Raw genomic sequence first — 16,811 nt, forward strand, 5'->3', positions numbered from 1 at the left:
AGTACATGCAATTTCACAGTGAGGGGGTTGAATAAAATCTCTTAGAAAGTTCCAAACATTTTAAAAATTCTATGTATCCAGTAAAACAAAATATTTGTGAAATCAGTTGTTGGTATAGCAGTTCTACTTCAACAAATCTTTCTTTTTAAAAAAAAAAAAAAAAGAGAGAGGTTTTTTTTTTTAATATTTATTTTTTAGTTCTCGGCGGACACAACATCTTTGTTTGTATGTGGTGCTAAGGATCAAACCCGGGCCGCACGCATGCCAGGCTAGCGTGCTACTGCTTGAGCCACATCCCCAGCCCAACAAATCTTTCCTGAGTTCATGAAAAATTGAACATAGCTTCATCAAAAATCATGCAGATTACCCAGTTGCGATGGTACCTGTCTGTGGTCCCAGTGACACAGGAGACTGAGGCAGGAGGATCACAAATTAAAGGCCAGCCTGGGCAACTTAGGGAGACCCTCTCTCAAAGTTAAAAATAAAAAGGGTTGGGATGAAGCTCAGTGGTAAGTTCTAACCAGGGTTCAATTCCTAGAAACACACACACACACACACACACACACACACACAAATGTATTATGAGTCAATATTTTTTTTTTTGAGGGGGTACTGGGGATTGAACTCAGGGGTGCATCCCCAGTCCTATTTTGTATTTTATTTAGGGTCCCACTGAGTTGCTTTAGCACCTTGCTTTGCTGAGGCTGGCTTTGAACTTGTGTTCCTCCTGCCTCAGCCTCCAGAGTCCCTGGGACTGCAAGCGTTTGCCACCATGCCTGCCTGATTCAATGGTTTTTGTAAATTACTTTATTAATTTTTAAAAATTATGGTAACAGGGGGTTGGGTATATAGCTCACTTGGTAGAGTGCTTGCCTAGCATGCACAAGTCCCTGGGTTCAATCCCCAGCACCACACACATACACAAAAATTGTGGTAACATATATAACATCACATAATTTAACCTGTGTGTGTGTTATGTGAGTGTGTGTGTGAGTATGTGTGTATGTGAGTGTGTGTGGCCAGGGCAATCTTTTTGTTTGTATGTTTTTGTTGTTGCTCTTTTGCAATGCTAGGATGGAACCCAGGGCCTCCTGCATTCTAAGTATGTGCTCTACCACTGAGCTACACCCCCAGCCCTGCAGTTTTCATTTTAAGTACAAAGCCCAGTGGCATTAATTGAATTCACAATGTTGCTGTCTCTAAAATGAAACTTTGGAGAGAAAAAAAAAAATGGTTTGATATCTTATTTGACAAAAATGGCACTGTCAAGTAAGAAATGATTTGTAAAAATGTCTTTAGCTCCCATTTCTCCCCTCGGGGACCTGTAAGACCATGGAGTGTCTGTTACGAGGTATGAAAGAAGGTCCTGTGTGGCTCTAGGCCTGGGTATGAGAGGGAAAAGAGGACATAGAAATGAGAGTGCCCGCCTTACAGGCCCAGCAGTCGGTGGGGGAAAGGAAAAAGAGGAAGGGGTGACAGGGAAGATGCCTGTGCTGATATCTGGGACAGAGAAGGAAGCTTTTGTTTCCTCCATATTTGAGAGTCTAGGAGAAAACCCTTAGGCAAGTGTGACCCCTTGCCAGCGCTGTTAAAAAAATGGGGAAGGTCAGGCAGCAGGAAGAGCTGGATTGTGTTTCTGGGCTTGCACTTGGATACTTGGCATAAATAGCTGCTTAAGAGCTCGTGTGCCTGTGCTGGAACCCTCGGCAGCATCAGGAGAGAGTCCATAGGAGACAGCCCATTGGTACCATGAACGGCAGGGAGGGTGGGATCAGCAGGAGGAGGCCCTGAGTCCTGAGTCCTGACTGGGCCTACACGTGTATCAGGAGCAGACTTGACCAAAAGCTGACTCAAACACTCAGAACAACTGCCCCTCCAAGGACTCAACAGTGGCTGACCATGCTAATTGCCTTCCTCAGACCCATTCTCCTTATGTGTGTGCAGTACTGGGGTCTGACCCCAGGGCCTGTTGCTTTCTGGGCAAGTGCTCCACCACTGAGCAATATTTCTGGCTTCCATTTCCATTCCCCCCACTTTTTTTTTTTTTTTTTTAATATCAGAATCAAACCCATAGGTGCTTCACCACTGAGTGACATCCCAGCCCTATCTATCTATCTATCTATCTATTTTTATTTTGAGATAGGGTCTTGCTATGTTGCTGAGGGCCTCACTAAATTGCTGGGGCTGGTCTTGAACTTGTGATCCTCCTGCCTAAGCCTCCTAAGTTGCTGCAATTATAGACATGTGCCACCCTACCCAGCCCCCAACTTTTTGTTTTGTTTTCCTGGGGATTGAACCAGGGAGAACTCTACCACTGATCTACACCCATAGTCCTTTTTATTTTATTTTGAAATAGAGCCTCACCATGTTACCCCGGTTGGCCTCAGCCTCTAGAGTAACTGGGATTTGAGTTGTGGGGTTCCCCACACCCAAATCCCACTCCCCTTTTTCAACTACAAATGCTGACTCTATTTGGCATATTATTCATCCAACGATTTATGCTCACTTCCTGAAATTTTCCCTAAGAAAGTCAGCTAAAGTTGCCTCTGAGAAAACCTTTTCTTTCCTGATAAACTGTGGCAGACACAGACATGCTATCAAAAGGCTAAAGTCTCAGAGGCAGAAGATTGAAAGAACAGAATCACTGTCCTTGGTAGATCTCTGTTGATCTGGATCAAATACTTTGATAAGAACCAAAATACTTAGATACTTAGAACAACACAATAAATTTTGAATGGCTTAAAGGACTGTTTGAAAAAGAGCCTTGAAAAGAAAATAGAAAATGACCATTTGCGGATTTGTATTGTTTTACTGGGTATTGTGTGTAACTGTCTTCATTTTTTTTTTCCTAGAAAATGTCCATCACTTTTTTTTTTGCTTTGTGGGGATGCCATGTAGTCCTGAGTCCTGCTTCAAGCAAACCTGGGATCAGAGGAGAACAAATCTGCTTATAGGAGTTTCTTCTCAGTGGAGGATCCATAAGTAGAACTTGAATCTTCCATAATATATATTATTGACACAAGCATATGAGCACAACTAGTATTTTTACATAGAAGTCACCTCATTACTCTGGGCCTTATGCCAGATAAAGTGATTTATTATACTTTTATTTAACTTTCTGCATGCAGGGGTGGGGCTCAGGTTAGACACTGATGCCAGGCCAATGACTCATCCACCTTTTCTCCAGCGCCTCCCTATCTATCTTCTATTTATTTGGCTTTTCACCAGCATGTAGGTCTTTGTAAGCTCTTCTATCTTAAAAGCAAAAAAGAAACAAAACCCTCCCTCAGTGAACCTTCACTCTCCTGGGCAAAAAGCCTAAGCAACTTCTCAGTGGCCTATGCCTGCATTTCCCCATTGCAGTCTAGCTTTTTCCCCTAGCTCAGTGGAAATTGCCACAGCCAACATCATGGATTGACAGTGCATCTTTTTTTTTTTTTTTTAATATATATATTTTTTAATTTTTTTAGGTGTAGATGGACACAACACAATGCCCTTATTTTTTTTATTAGCTATTCATGATATTACAATGATCTTGGCAATTCATACATTTGAATCATTGGGGGATAATTTCTCATTTTTCTAATTGTACAGATTGCAGAATCACACTGACAATGCCCTTATTTTTATGTGGTGCTGAGGATCAAACCCGGGTCCTGCCCATGCTAGGGGAGTATTCTACTGCTGAGCTACAATCCCAGCCCCTGACAGTGCATCTTTTAGTGAACCAGCCAACATGACTATAGTTGATGACTATGGCAGTACTAGTTTCACCTGAGTGGTGGAGGCAAGAATTGGCCCTCCTTGTCCTCTCAGTGGCAGTTCCACTTTTGGCTATTCTCTCTGTGCTGTGTTGCAAAAATGGACTGCACAAACAGAGCTACCTAGATAACTTGCAAATGATTGCAAGGTGCATCAGGGAGCTGAGACCAGAAGAACTGTACAAGCCAGGCACAGTGGTGCAAACCTGTAATTCCAGTGACTCTGGAGGCTGAGGTCAGAGGATTGCAAGTTCAAGGCAAACCTTGGTAACTTAGCAACACCCTGTCTCAAAATAAAAAATTAAAACAGAGATGGGGATATATTTAGTGGTATAGCACCCCTGGGTTCAAACCCCAGTATACACATACACACACACCAAAAAAAAAAAAAAAAAAAAAAAGGAGGAGGAGGAAGAGGACTACCACCCAACTGAGAATGGCCTAAATTTCCAACCCACAGAATTACTAGCAAAATGAATTATCGTAGTTTTAATCCACTAAATTTTGGGTGATTTGTTACTCAGCAGAATCTAATTGAAATGTCCTCTTTCTACACCCTCTTCTCATCATTTGTTTTCTATGATATCACACTCTCATTTTTTTCTCTCCTCTCTGGCTGTTCCTTTTAATCTTTTATGGAACACAATTGAGCAATGAATATAATGATATAAAAGAATATGTACAAGTGGTGAGATCTGGGAATCTCTATGGATTGTATCAAATGTCTACTTCTTTTTGTGATAATGTTCTGGGATTGTGTAAAATGTTAATGTTAGGATGAATGGGACTTCCCTGTACATATCTTTACAACTTCCAGTTGAAACTAATTATTTCAAAACAGAAAGTTGAAAGAAACAAAAAGCATCCTCTGGGGCATGGGGGAGGGTACATTATTCTAGATTAAAAGACAATAGAGACATAACCACCAACTGTGTCAACTTTCCCTGGATTCATAATTTTCTTATATATCCTGATGATAATGTTACCATATAGGAGAAGGTACTTATTCTAAGGACATGCACCATGACATTTTACAATTGTCATGTCTGCAGTTGACTATTCAAATGGCTCAGCAATGCACAAGGCGCAGAACAAAACAACATGGCACAATATTAACAGCTGTTGAATTTAAGGGATAATTTGTGAGTATTTGTTATTTCCTTGGTTTCCAAAAAGCAGGAAAATTCACCATGTGCTTATATCTACTCCCTTCCTAAATCTGTCCCAGATGGTAGTAAGGGGATGAAAACCAACCCACAGATAGAAAATGAGAGGCACCAATGATAATATTTTTTCTTTTACAAAAATATATTTTTGGAGGATGAAAGACAGATAAAATAATGAAAGCTAAGAGTACCTTCAGAGGGCTGCTGATGAGAAGCAAGTGGATTCGCCTTGCAAAAACCCTGGGAAGGTCAGGAACGAGGGACGTGGGCATCACCAAAGATAAGAATGAATTTGGGGTCTGATTTTATGTCCCTGGACACCTGCAGCCTCTCTTTTTGATTGTCATCCCTGCCTCGGCTACAGGATAATCATTTTTAGCCATGACTGGGTCTTCATGTTACTTTCTCAAGGTCAAGTCTCCACAGGGTCATCCCAGTGGCCTAGCTGGATCCAGGGCTGTGTGCCAAGGATGCAGCTAGGGGCTCAGACCCTGTCCCAAGTTCCCCAGATTAGAATGGCCTCTGGATTCTGGGCAGCAAGATGTGATTAATGCCGGGGGGGGGGGTGGTGGTGGCGCACACCTGTAATCCCAGCAGCTTGGGAGGCTGAGGCAGGAAGATCTTGAATTCAAAGCCAGCCTCACTGGGGCTGGGGATGTGGCTCAAGCAGTAGCGCGCTCGCCTGGCATGCGTGCGGCCCGGGTTCGATCCTCAGCACCACATACAAACAAAGATGTTGTGTCAGCCAAAAACTAAAAAAAAAATAAATATTAAAAGTTCTCTCTGTCTCTCTCTCTCACCTCTCTCTTTAAAAAAAAAAAAATTAAAAAAAAAAAAAAAAACAAAGCCAGCCTCAGCAACTTAGGGAGGCCCTGAGCAAGTTGGCAAGACCCTGTCTCTAAATAAAATATGAAAAAGGGCTGAGGATGTGATTCAGTGGTTAAGGGCCCCTGGGTTCCATTCCTAGTACCCGCCCCCCAAAAAAAGTGATTAATGTCCACTCACGTTCTAAGAGTAAAGCTTTTCAGTTCTAAGCAACCAGAGGGCAATTGACTGACCATCTCACTGGTCAAAGAGGTCAGAATATTGACAACCCTCCACAAATACTAAAGATGCCAATAGCATCCAAATGTTTCTCAAGTAATAAACCTTAATAAAGGATTCCATAATTCCGTGAGTTTAATGAGATTAAAGTTTTATTTTAAATACTTAAAGTATTATTTTACCAAAAATCATGAACAGGGTGGGCTGGGGTTGTGGCTCAGCAGTAGAGCACTGGCTTAGCACATGTGAGGTGCTGGGTTCCCTCCACAGCACCACATAAAAATAAATAAATAAATAAAGGTATTGTGTCCAACTACAACTAAAAAAAAAAAAAAAAAATCATGAATGGGGGCTGGGGATGTGGCTCAAGTGGTAGCGTGCTTGCCTGGCATCCATGCAGCCCCAGTTCGATCCTCAGCACCACATACAAAACAAAGATGTTGTGTCCACCAAAAACTAAAAAATAAATATTAAAAAATTCTCTCTCTCTCTCTCTCTCTCTCTCTCTCTCTCTCTCTCTCTCTTTCTCTCTCTCTCTCTCTTTAAAAAACAAAATCATGAACAGGTATCACTACCTCCAATTTTCCACTTCACTGCTAGTCTCCCAGGCCCTGAGACCTGTGGCTTTTTTTAGCATCTCGAATGAGTTTTCTCCATGTTGCTCTAAGTGTTTCTTTTCACTTTGTAGCTACAGGAAAAAGTGTAAAAGCAAAAACTGGCACCTTTGGTGAGAAAGTTAATTTTAGTTTAATAAGATTCTTTCTTCATCATGGAGCAAGGCTGCTAAAGTTAATGATCTTTTCTGTTTATTTCAAGAAGCTTAAGTGCAAAAGAAAATTAGTTTATATTTATTTTCCACAATATAATCTTTTTTTTTTTTTTTTAATATTTATTTTCTAGTTTTCGGCGGACACAACATCTTTTATTTTTTTGTATGTGGTGCTGAGGATCGAACCCGGGCCGCACGCATGCCAGGCGAGCGTGCTACCGCTTGAGCCACATCCCCAGCCCCCACCATATAATCTTTATATAGTGTTTCTGATTGGCATTAAAAATATAAACTAAGGAACAACAAGGTATATATATCTTTATATTTTTATATATATGCACCCACACATTCATATATACACATATGTATATATATATATATATATATATACACACACACACACACACACACACACACACACATATATACATATATATGTAAGCATATTTTTTAAAGCTAAGTGCACAAAGTCATTAAATACATTTTATCTGGGCTCGGGATGTGGCTCAAGCAGTAGCATGCTCGCATGGCATGCGTTGAGGCACTGGGTTCGATCCTCAGCACCACATTAAAAAAATGAAATAAAGATATTGTGTCCACCTAAAACTAAAAAAATATATATATTTTTTAAAAAAATTTTATCTGAGTAAATTTATTCACATATGATATCTCCATCAGAAGAGAGAAAATGTAGGTGGTAAAAATAGTATTGCTTAGGGAAAAGAAAAAAATGCAATCTCTTCCTTCCAGAAAAGTTAGCCTTCAAACTGGAGACCCTTAAACCTGTAAAAAGTCTACATTAGAAAACTACCAGACGAGGCATGTTGACACATGTCTGTAATCCCAGCTGCTTGGAGGCTGAGGCAGGAGGATCACAAGTTCAAAACCAGCCTCAGCAATTTAGCAAGGCCCTAAGCAATTTAGTGAGAACCTGTCTCAAAGTAAGAAATAAAAAGGGTTGGGGATGTGGATCAATGGTTAAGCACCCCTGGGTACAATTTTCAGTATAAAAAAAAAAAAAAGTACTTTTTAATAGACATCTAATGTCTATCACAGTCTACCTCATCTAGTACTGAACTATATTGTCTCTACTCCTAAGTGTAGATTTTATTTCTTTTTGCATAAGGGGGTCTCTGGAAAGTGGGTCAAACAGATATCTATTAGTTATCAATCATGTGACACGAACACATACAACATGAGCTTGAACATGGTATTTTGGGCCAGTCATAAGACAAACAAACCCTTGGAAGAGCAATATCTTCTGCAAGTCAAATGGATAAGATTAGAGTGTTTTAAAAATTTAGTGTACTAAAATTAGGTAGGCTTGCTAATATTTCTATTTGACATTCTTATCTTGGCAGTTTCTGATCTCAAATAGTATCTTATTTCACTATCTTTTTTTCTAGCTGAGAGTTATGTGTTTTTAATCTCATGTAGTTCCAAAACAGGTGAGTTTCAAACCCCAATTTTGGGGGGTTTTGCTTTGTTTTTCTTTGTTTAGTTTGTGGTACTGAGGATTAAACCCGGGGGTGCTCTACCACTGAGCTACATCCCCAATCCTTTTTATTTTTTTACTTAGAGACAGAGACTCACTAAATTACTCACTTTGGCTTCAAACTTGCAATCCTCCTGCCTCAGTCTCCCAAGTAGCTGGAATTACAGGCATGCATCCCCACATACCTAGCTCAAAAGTTTTATTTATTTACTTATTTTTTGCAGTACTTTGGACCGAACCTGGGGCCTTGTGCATGCTAGGCAAATGCTCTACCACTGAACTACATCCCCTATCCTGCAAAGACAGTTTTAAAACTTGCTAGACTGAAAGGGCTCAACTGTGATCACATAATGTGAGAATCCTATGTTAAAGACTTTACTTGAGATATACAGCACATGCTGGTTGACTATAAACAATGTAGCCACAGTATTTTGTGGCTCATCTCATCAAAAGGACAAAGTGGCCAGGGATGCTGGTGCTCACCTTTAATCCCAGCAATTTAGGAAGCTGAGGCAGGAAGATTGTGAGTTCAAAGCCAGTCTCAGCAATTTAGCAAGGCCCTAAGCAACTTATTGAGACCTTGTCTCAAAATAAAATATAAAAAGAGGGGCTGGAGATATGGCTCAAGCGGTAGCACGCTCACCTGGCATGCGTGCGTGGGGCCTGGGTTCGATCCTCAGCACCACATACAAATAAAGATGTGTCTGCCAAAAACGAAAAAACAATAAATAAAATATCAAAATTCTCTCTCTCTTTCTCTCTCTTAAAAAAGAAACCCTATAAAAAATAAAATAAAATAAAATATAAAAAGGGTTGGGATATGCTCAGTGGTTAAGCATCCCCAGGTTTTCTGCTTTTGCTTTCTTGGAATGCTTTTGCTATGGGTAAATATACTCAATCTAGACTACTGAATGATATGAAGCCATGTGGAGAGAAAGGATCAGCTGACAACTAGCACCAAGGCCCCAGATATGGCAGTGAGGCATCTTGGACCTTCTAGCCCCAGTTGGAACACCAGCTGAATGCAGCCACTTGAGTGAATTTAGATGATGTGAGCCGAACTTCCCAGCCAACCTACAGAATCATGACAAATAGCACATTGTTGATGCTGTAAGTGTCTTAGTTTGGGGATGACTTGTTACACAGCAATAGGTAACTGACACATGTCTGCACTTTATCATTGTGTTAGCTCTCCATCACTGGGACAAAATATTTCAGATAACCAACTTCTAAGGAGGAAAGATTTATTTTGGTTCATGGTTCTCCAAATTTTCATATGTTTTGGTTTTTTTTGCAGTACTGGGGATTAAGCCCAATGCCTCTCATATGCTAGGCAAGTGCTCTATTACTGAGCTGCATCCCCAGCCCCACAATTTTTTCTTAAGAACACAATAACGGGGCTGGGGATGTGGCTCAAGCGGTAGCGCACTCGCCTGGCATGCGTGCGGCCCGGGTTTGATCCTCAGCACCACATACCAACAAAGATGTTGTGTCCGCCGAGAACTAAAATAAATAAATAAATATTAAAAAAAAAAAAATTCTCTCTCTCCCCTCTCTGTCTCTCTCTCACTCTCTCTTTAAAAAAAAAAAAAAAAAAAAAAAAAAAAAAAGAACACAATAAGGCCTATGATTGCCTCTATATCCTAAATACACCCAGGAATCAATCATTCACACAAACCATGTTAAATGTGTTGGTAATTTTACTCTAAACATTAGAACAGAGAATGAGTTTAAAAAATCAGCCAGGGGGCTGGGGATGTGGCTCAATCTGTAGCGCGCTCGCCTGGCATGCGTGCGGCCCGGGTTCGATCCTCAGCACCACATGCAAACAAAGATGTTGTGTCTGCTGAAAACTAAAAAAAATAAATAAATATTTTAAAAATTCTTCCTCTTCTCTTCTCTCTCTCTTTAAAAAAAAAAAAAAAAAATTAGCCAGGTGTTGTGGCACATGCCTGTAATCCCAGCAGGTATGGAGACCCAGGCAGGAAGATCTCAAGTTTGAGTCTAGCCTCAGCATCTAAGGGAGGCCCTAGGCAAGTTAGTGAGAAAGCTTCTAAAATAATAATAATAATAATAATACAATTAAAAGGGCTGGGAATGGGAATATTGCTCAGTGGTTAAGCACCCCTGGGCTCAATCTCTAGTAACAAAAAAGAAAAAGAAAACTGTATCAGTTCATCAAAAATAAAATGTATTATAAAGTGAAGGAAGCTTAAGTTAGAACCAAATCTAGAATCTAGAGTTGGAAGCTATGGGGCAGGGGTGGTATGGGGACCTTATGAGAATAGAGGGGAGGCTAGTATAATGGAAGAAGGGGATTAAGGGGGAGGGACAGGGCACAGGGAGTACCGAGAATGAAATTACGCTAACTCCATGTGTGATTAACCACAATTGAAGCCTGCCTTTTTGTATAATTATAATATACAATTAAACTATTAATAATAATAATAAAAGGGAGATCAGTACAGGAAATCAAGCAGGTCAGAAGGAAGAAGAAAAAGAAAAGGTGTGGGAAATATGATTGATTAATTTATGTTTTGAGCAGGTATAAATATGGCATAATGAATTCCCCTAACTAAATATAATGCCCCAGAAAGAGAGCGTTCGAAGCCACCTAAGACCTCACAGTATTCAAACTCTTCCCTGTGCATGAATCCTCTTTTCTACCATGATGTCAATTTCTAAAAGGTAACAAGCCTGTAGACTACTTCATCTTTCAAATCTTCACTCATTGGGGGGTGGGGCATGGCCTAGTGATAGAGCACTTGCCTAGCACGTGGGAGGCCCTGATTTCAATCCTTAGCACTGCAAAACAAAAATAAAAACAAACAAAAATACCACATTCCTTCAACAAAACTTTACTAGGGCTGGGGATGTGGCTCAAGCGGTAGCGCGCTCGCCTGGCATGTGTGTGGCCTGAGTTCGATCCTCAGCACCACATGCGAACATGTTGTGTCTGCCGAAAACTAAAAAATAAATATTAAAAAAAAAAAATTCTCTCTCTCTCTCTCTCTCTCTCTCTCTCTCTCTCTCTCTCTCTCACACACACACACACACACACACACTCACTCACTCTCTATCTCTCTCTCTTTAAAAAAAAAAAAAATTATTTTTACTAATGTACCAGGCCCTGGGATGTTCCAGAGGACAGACAGATCCCTGTTCTTGTGGAACTGAGGTTTGCAAGTGAGAATGCAAATAAACAAAAAGCACAGTAGAAATAATATGCTAGTGAAAAATGCTGGAAAAAGGACTCATTAAAAGCCCACTGGGTTTCAGTTAAAAAACCGCCCAAGCAGAAGAAACAGAAGCAATGAACTTCTCTTTTGATTGCTCTAATGCAAGTTTTTCAGTGGACACAACATCTTTATTTTATTTTATGTGGTGCTGAGGATCGAACCCAGCGCCCCCACACATGCCAGGTGAGCGCATTACCGCTTGAGCCACATCCCCAGCCCTAATGCAAGGTTCTTAAATGAGGGTCCATGGACCTTTCCGATAGAATTCAGGGAAACAGCATTTCCTTCAATTATGGCCATAAGTAGTACGTTCTATTTCCACCACACACTCCTCCTGTCCTGATCTTTTAAGTTATGAGAAGATGTCAAGTTTCAGCTACACTGATATCATAATCCTCCAAATGTTCAAACATGAAAGATTTAAAGTTATCTGGACCTGTCCAATGAACAGAACTGTAATTGGTTCAGAGTCTAGCTCAGGACAGGCATTGCAGGCATGTGGAAGGAACAAAAGCAAACTTGTTACCGGCCTGTGAGAAATTCACTCTGAGTCTAGTCCCACAACCTGTCCTAATCGAGTTTCATTTGTCTTTTTCACTGATGACTAATGAACTAGCCTCCATGGCTGAAATCGCGAACTCACTGTGGTATGAGGTCACCCTGCAAGAAGAGCTGGCTCAGCTGTGTGGAATGACAGAGAGCTGGGCAAGCGTTACAGCTCTTGTATTTTCAGTCCTTTCTTGTATGACAAAAATTCCAAATTAACCACATTGTTGATATTGAGTTTTGTTTAAAAAAATGCATGGTGGCACATGCCTATAATTCCAGTGGCTCAGGAGGCTGAGGCAGGAGGATTGCCAAGTTTGAGGCCAACCTCATAAATTTGGGGGATCCTTGGGGCTGGGAATGTGGCCCAAGCGGTAGCGCGCTCGCCTGTCATGCATGCGGCTCCAAAAAAAAAGAAATTTTGGGGATCCTAAGCAAGTTAGCAAGACCCTGTCTCAAAATAAAAAGGGGTGGGGATATGGTTCAGTGGTTAAGTGCCTCTGGGTTCAATCCTTAGTAAAAAAAAAAAAAATCATTTTCAATATCTAGAATTTGTGATATACAGAATTTTCCATTACTATAGCTATAATACAAGGATTAGGATCATAACTTTTTAAAAAAGTTCACACTCTCTGAATCTCCCTCTTTTTTTAATATTTATTTTTTAGTTGTAGTTGAATACAATACCTTCATTTTATTTATTTTTATATGGTGCTGAGGATCGAACCCAGGGCCGCCTTGCATATGCTAGGCGAGCACTCTACCGGTGAGCCACAACCTCAGCCCCAGGATCATAATTTTTAAAATTTATTTTTAGTTGTAGTTGGACATAATACCTTTATTTTATTTTATGTGGTGCTGACAATCGAACCCAGGGCCTCACACATAGTAGGCAAGAGTTCTACCACTAAGCCACAATCCCAGCCCTATAATATTTTTGAAAACATGATCTGCTCCTTCTTGGGTTAGTTATGACTTTTTTTTTTTTTTTTTTTTTTGGCAGGGGGTACCAGGGATTGAACTCAGAGGCAGTCAACCACTGAGCCACATCCCCAGCCCCATTTTTTGAATTTTATTTACAGACGGGATCTCACTGAGTTGCTTAGTGCCTTGCTATTGCTGAGTCTGGCTTTGGTCGTGATCCTCTTGTCTCAGCCTCCTGTGCACCACTGTGCCCAGTTGTTATAATTCTTTACATTTTGTTACATTGTGCCATAGTAATTCTAGATTTTCCCCATTTAGTCCCTATGTTTAAAAAAATCCAATGAAAATGCTGGATGGTTGCTAGCTATCTATGGGCTTCCTGTGGGCCACAATGCATTGAAGCCTACTGAATAGGAGAATCTGGTGTCTGGGAATGACCAGTAGACATTTCCTCTAGTTAACTGCCTTGACTCATTGTGAGAGCTATTCAAGTTCTGCCAAAGGTTCCACACAGCACTGGAGATGAGGTGACATACTGTAGCCACATAGCCCCTCTGAAATGGGGGCAGACCTGCCAAGATGTCAATCAACCTGCTGACTGCAAGACTTCATAAAGCAAAACTACACCTTCAAATCTTATCCTTGCTTTTTTTTTCAAAGATAGAGAGAGAATTTTTTTTAATATTTACTTTTTACTTTTGGTGGACACAACATCTTTGTTTGTATGTGGTGCTGAGGATCAAACCCGGGCCGCACGCATGCCAGGCAAGCGCACTACCGCTTGAGCCACATCCCAAGCCCTTATCCCTGCTTTTAATGTACCCCCTTTAATAAATCACTGGAGTATCTTCTTTTGTCTAGGTCCAGAAAAAAAAAAAAGATGGGTGTGGTGGTGCAGGCCTGTAATCATAATAACTTGGAAGGAGGGGGCAGGAGGATTGCAAGTTTGAGATCAGTTTGGGCAACATAGGGAGCTCCTGTTTCAAAAAACAGAAAGGATTGGGAATTATTGCTCTGTGGTAGAACACCCCTGAGTCCAGTCTGAAACAACAACAACAAAATGATGTGTTAGGTTCACAGTGAACTGATTATCTGCAGTAATTAGTAAAATCATCTACCCAAAAATAAACTTAGAGAATTTTTAAGACTATTGGCTTGGTCAGCTGTGGTGGTGCACACCTATAATATCAGCAGTTTAGGAGGCTGAGGCAGGAGGATCACGAGTTCAAAGCCAACCTCAGCAGAAGCGAGGCGCTAAGCAACTCAGTGAGACCCTGTCTCTACATAAAATACAAAATAGGGCTGGGGGTGTGGCTCAGTGGTCAAGTGTCTCTGAGTTCAATCCTCCCCCACAAAAAAGACTATTGGCTGGGGCTGGGGATGAGGCTCAAGTGGTAATGCGCTCGCCTAGCATGCATGAGGCATTGGGTTTGATTCTCAGCACACATAAAAATAAAATAAAGATACTGTGTCCACCTAAAACTAAAAAATAAATATTAAAAAAAAAGACTATTGGCTTAGTAAAATCACATCACTTAAATACCAGAGAGGAATTAATTTCACAATATCAGTTTCAGTTAATAAACCATGTTGTTGAACATTTGAGGGTGGATTTGTAAAACAAATTCTTTTGAAAAACAACATCTTATCAAAAGCATCAATTCATAATAGAAATGATTCAATGATTTCAAAAGTACTTAGGGCTGGGGGTGTGGCTCAGTTGTACAGAGGTTTCTTAACATGTGCAAGGCCCTGGGTTTGATTCCCAGCATCCCAAGGTGGGAGAAAAAAAAGACCTCAAACTTGGTTACATATATTTTCACAGAAAAAAGACATACAATGAACAATGATTTTTCTCTGAAAGTTGTGATTACAGATGACATTTATTTTATAGTACCATTTTGATTTAATTTATACAACAAACACGTACTTATTATCAGCAACAGAATTAAGAATTTCTATTTTGGGTAAGAGGAAAAAGAAGACTAGATTTAGAAAATGGTCTGGTGGAAAAATAAATTTCTATACTGTATGAAGGGAAATGGCAGTTTATTTTCCTTCAAATTTATGGCTTTATTATTCTTTCTGTATCCAGTTTTAGATGTAATAATTTGATATTTATTTGGTACTAGGGATTGAACCAGGGATGCTTTACCACTGAGTTACATCCCCAGTCCATTAGGTTTTTTGAGATAGGCTCCCCCTACATTTCCCAGGCTGGTCTCGAACTTGTGATCCTCTTGCCTCAGCCTCCCTATAACTGGGATTACAAGAGTGTACCATCATGCCCAGCAGCATATAAGCATTTTTTTAAAAAATATTTTTTAGGGCTGGGGATGTGGCTTAAGTGGTAGCGCACTCATCTGGCATGCGTGCGGCCCAGGTTCGATCCTCAGCACCACATACAAAGATGTTGTGTCTGCTGAAAACTAGAAAATAAATATTGAAAAATTCTCTCTCTCTCTCTCTGTCCCACTCTCTCTTTTAAAAAAAATATTTTTTAGTTATACATGGACATAATATCTTTATTTTGTTTATTTTCATGTGGTGCTGAGAATCGAACCCAGTGCCTCACATGTGAGAGGCAAGCTCTCTGCCACTGAGCCACAACCCAAGCCCATGTAAGCATTTTATATAAAGAAAAATCAAGTGTTGGACTTGGGAGTTTAGCTTAGTGGTAAAGCACTTGCCTAACATGCACAAGGCCCTAGCTTCTATGCTCAACACAGCAAAAAACCAAAACAACAACAATAACAAGCAAATGAAGTATCACATTTTACTCTTTAAATGGCTAAGAAGGAGTATAATTTAATTACAAATGAAAAGGTGCTAGAAGTTGAATCTAATGGATAAATGTATAGGCATTTCTTATCAGCTTTAAGAAATTTGTAATTTAGGAAACTTTCCAGCATTGTCTATTTATCAGATAATGGGGACCAGGTCATCTAAGGATCCCGAGAACCTGACCACGTTAAACCATCTGTGATCACCACACTGATGTCATCCCTACATATTTTCCTATACCTGCCTGCACCAAGTTTTCTTAAAAAAAAAAAAAAAAAAAAAAAAAAAGAGCTAGGAATGGGGTTGCCCCAAAGTATCTCTCTCTCTCATCCTTGAGGGTGGCCCACATTCTCCCTTGAACATGTATCTGCTTTCCTCAAGGAGGCGATTTTCTAAATAATAAAATACACAAATTCAGAATCCAAATGTGGATGATAAAGACGTGTCCTGTGAACAATTATGAATGGGGAGGGAGGTCGTTGAGCATCATTTAATTTTATAGTCTTGTTCCGTCCCCTCTGCCCCCCCAGATGCAGCCATTTCTTTTGGAAAGAGAAAAAAACATCCCTTTATAGTACGGTTGTTACTGTCCCCCTCCCCACTCTAATATAAGTATTCACTCTAGCTACATTGCTGGTGATTTAGCCATGCTCCTAATTTACCAAGACTTTAGAAGTGGCTCTGTAACTACTCATGAACACTTTCCTTTAGCAGAGTAACTTAGTCCTGAATATTTTGAAGTGAACTGATATATTAAATCAAACAAATCCTTTAAGTTGAAAGAAAAGTCATTTTCCTAAATGCTGAAACATAACGCAGACTGTGTGAGGACATAGCAGTTTCTGGAAACCTGAGTCATGCCTTACGAGCAACTTTCCTACTAAAACTCGCCATGAGGCCCTTGTTGATTTTGAGTCCTCCTGATGATCTCTAAATTGCAAGACAGAAAAATCAACCGATTCCAGCAGAGGACTAGAGGAAATCACCTAGGCTCTGACTAGTAGGGGGGGAGACTGTATTTTGGATCACCTGAGGATCAATGCAACTTTTTTGAAAAGTTGTTTTGTATTTTAGTAAGGCAGC

This window comes from Callospermophilus lateralis, chromosome 1 (genome assembly GCF_048772815.1).
Source record: "Callospermophilus lateralis isolate mCalLat2 chromosome 1, mCalLat2.hap1, whole genome shotgun sequence".
NCBI lineage: Eukaryota > Metazoa > Chordata > Mammalia > Rodentia > Sciuridae > Callospermophilus > Callospermophilus lateralis.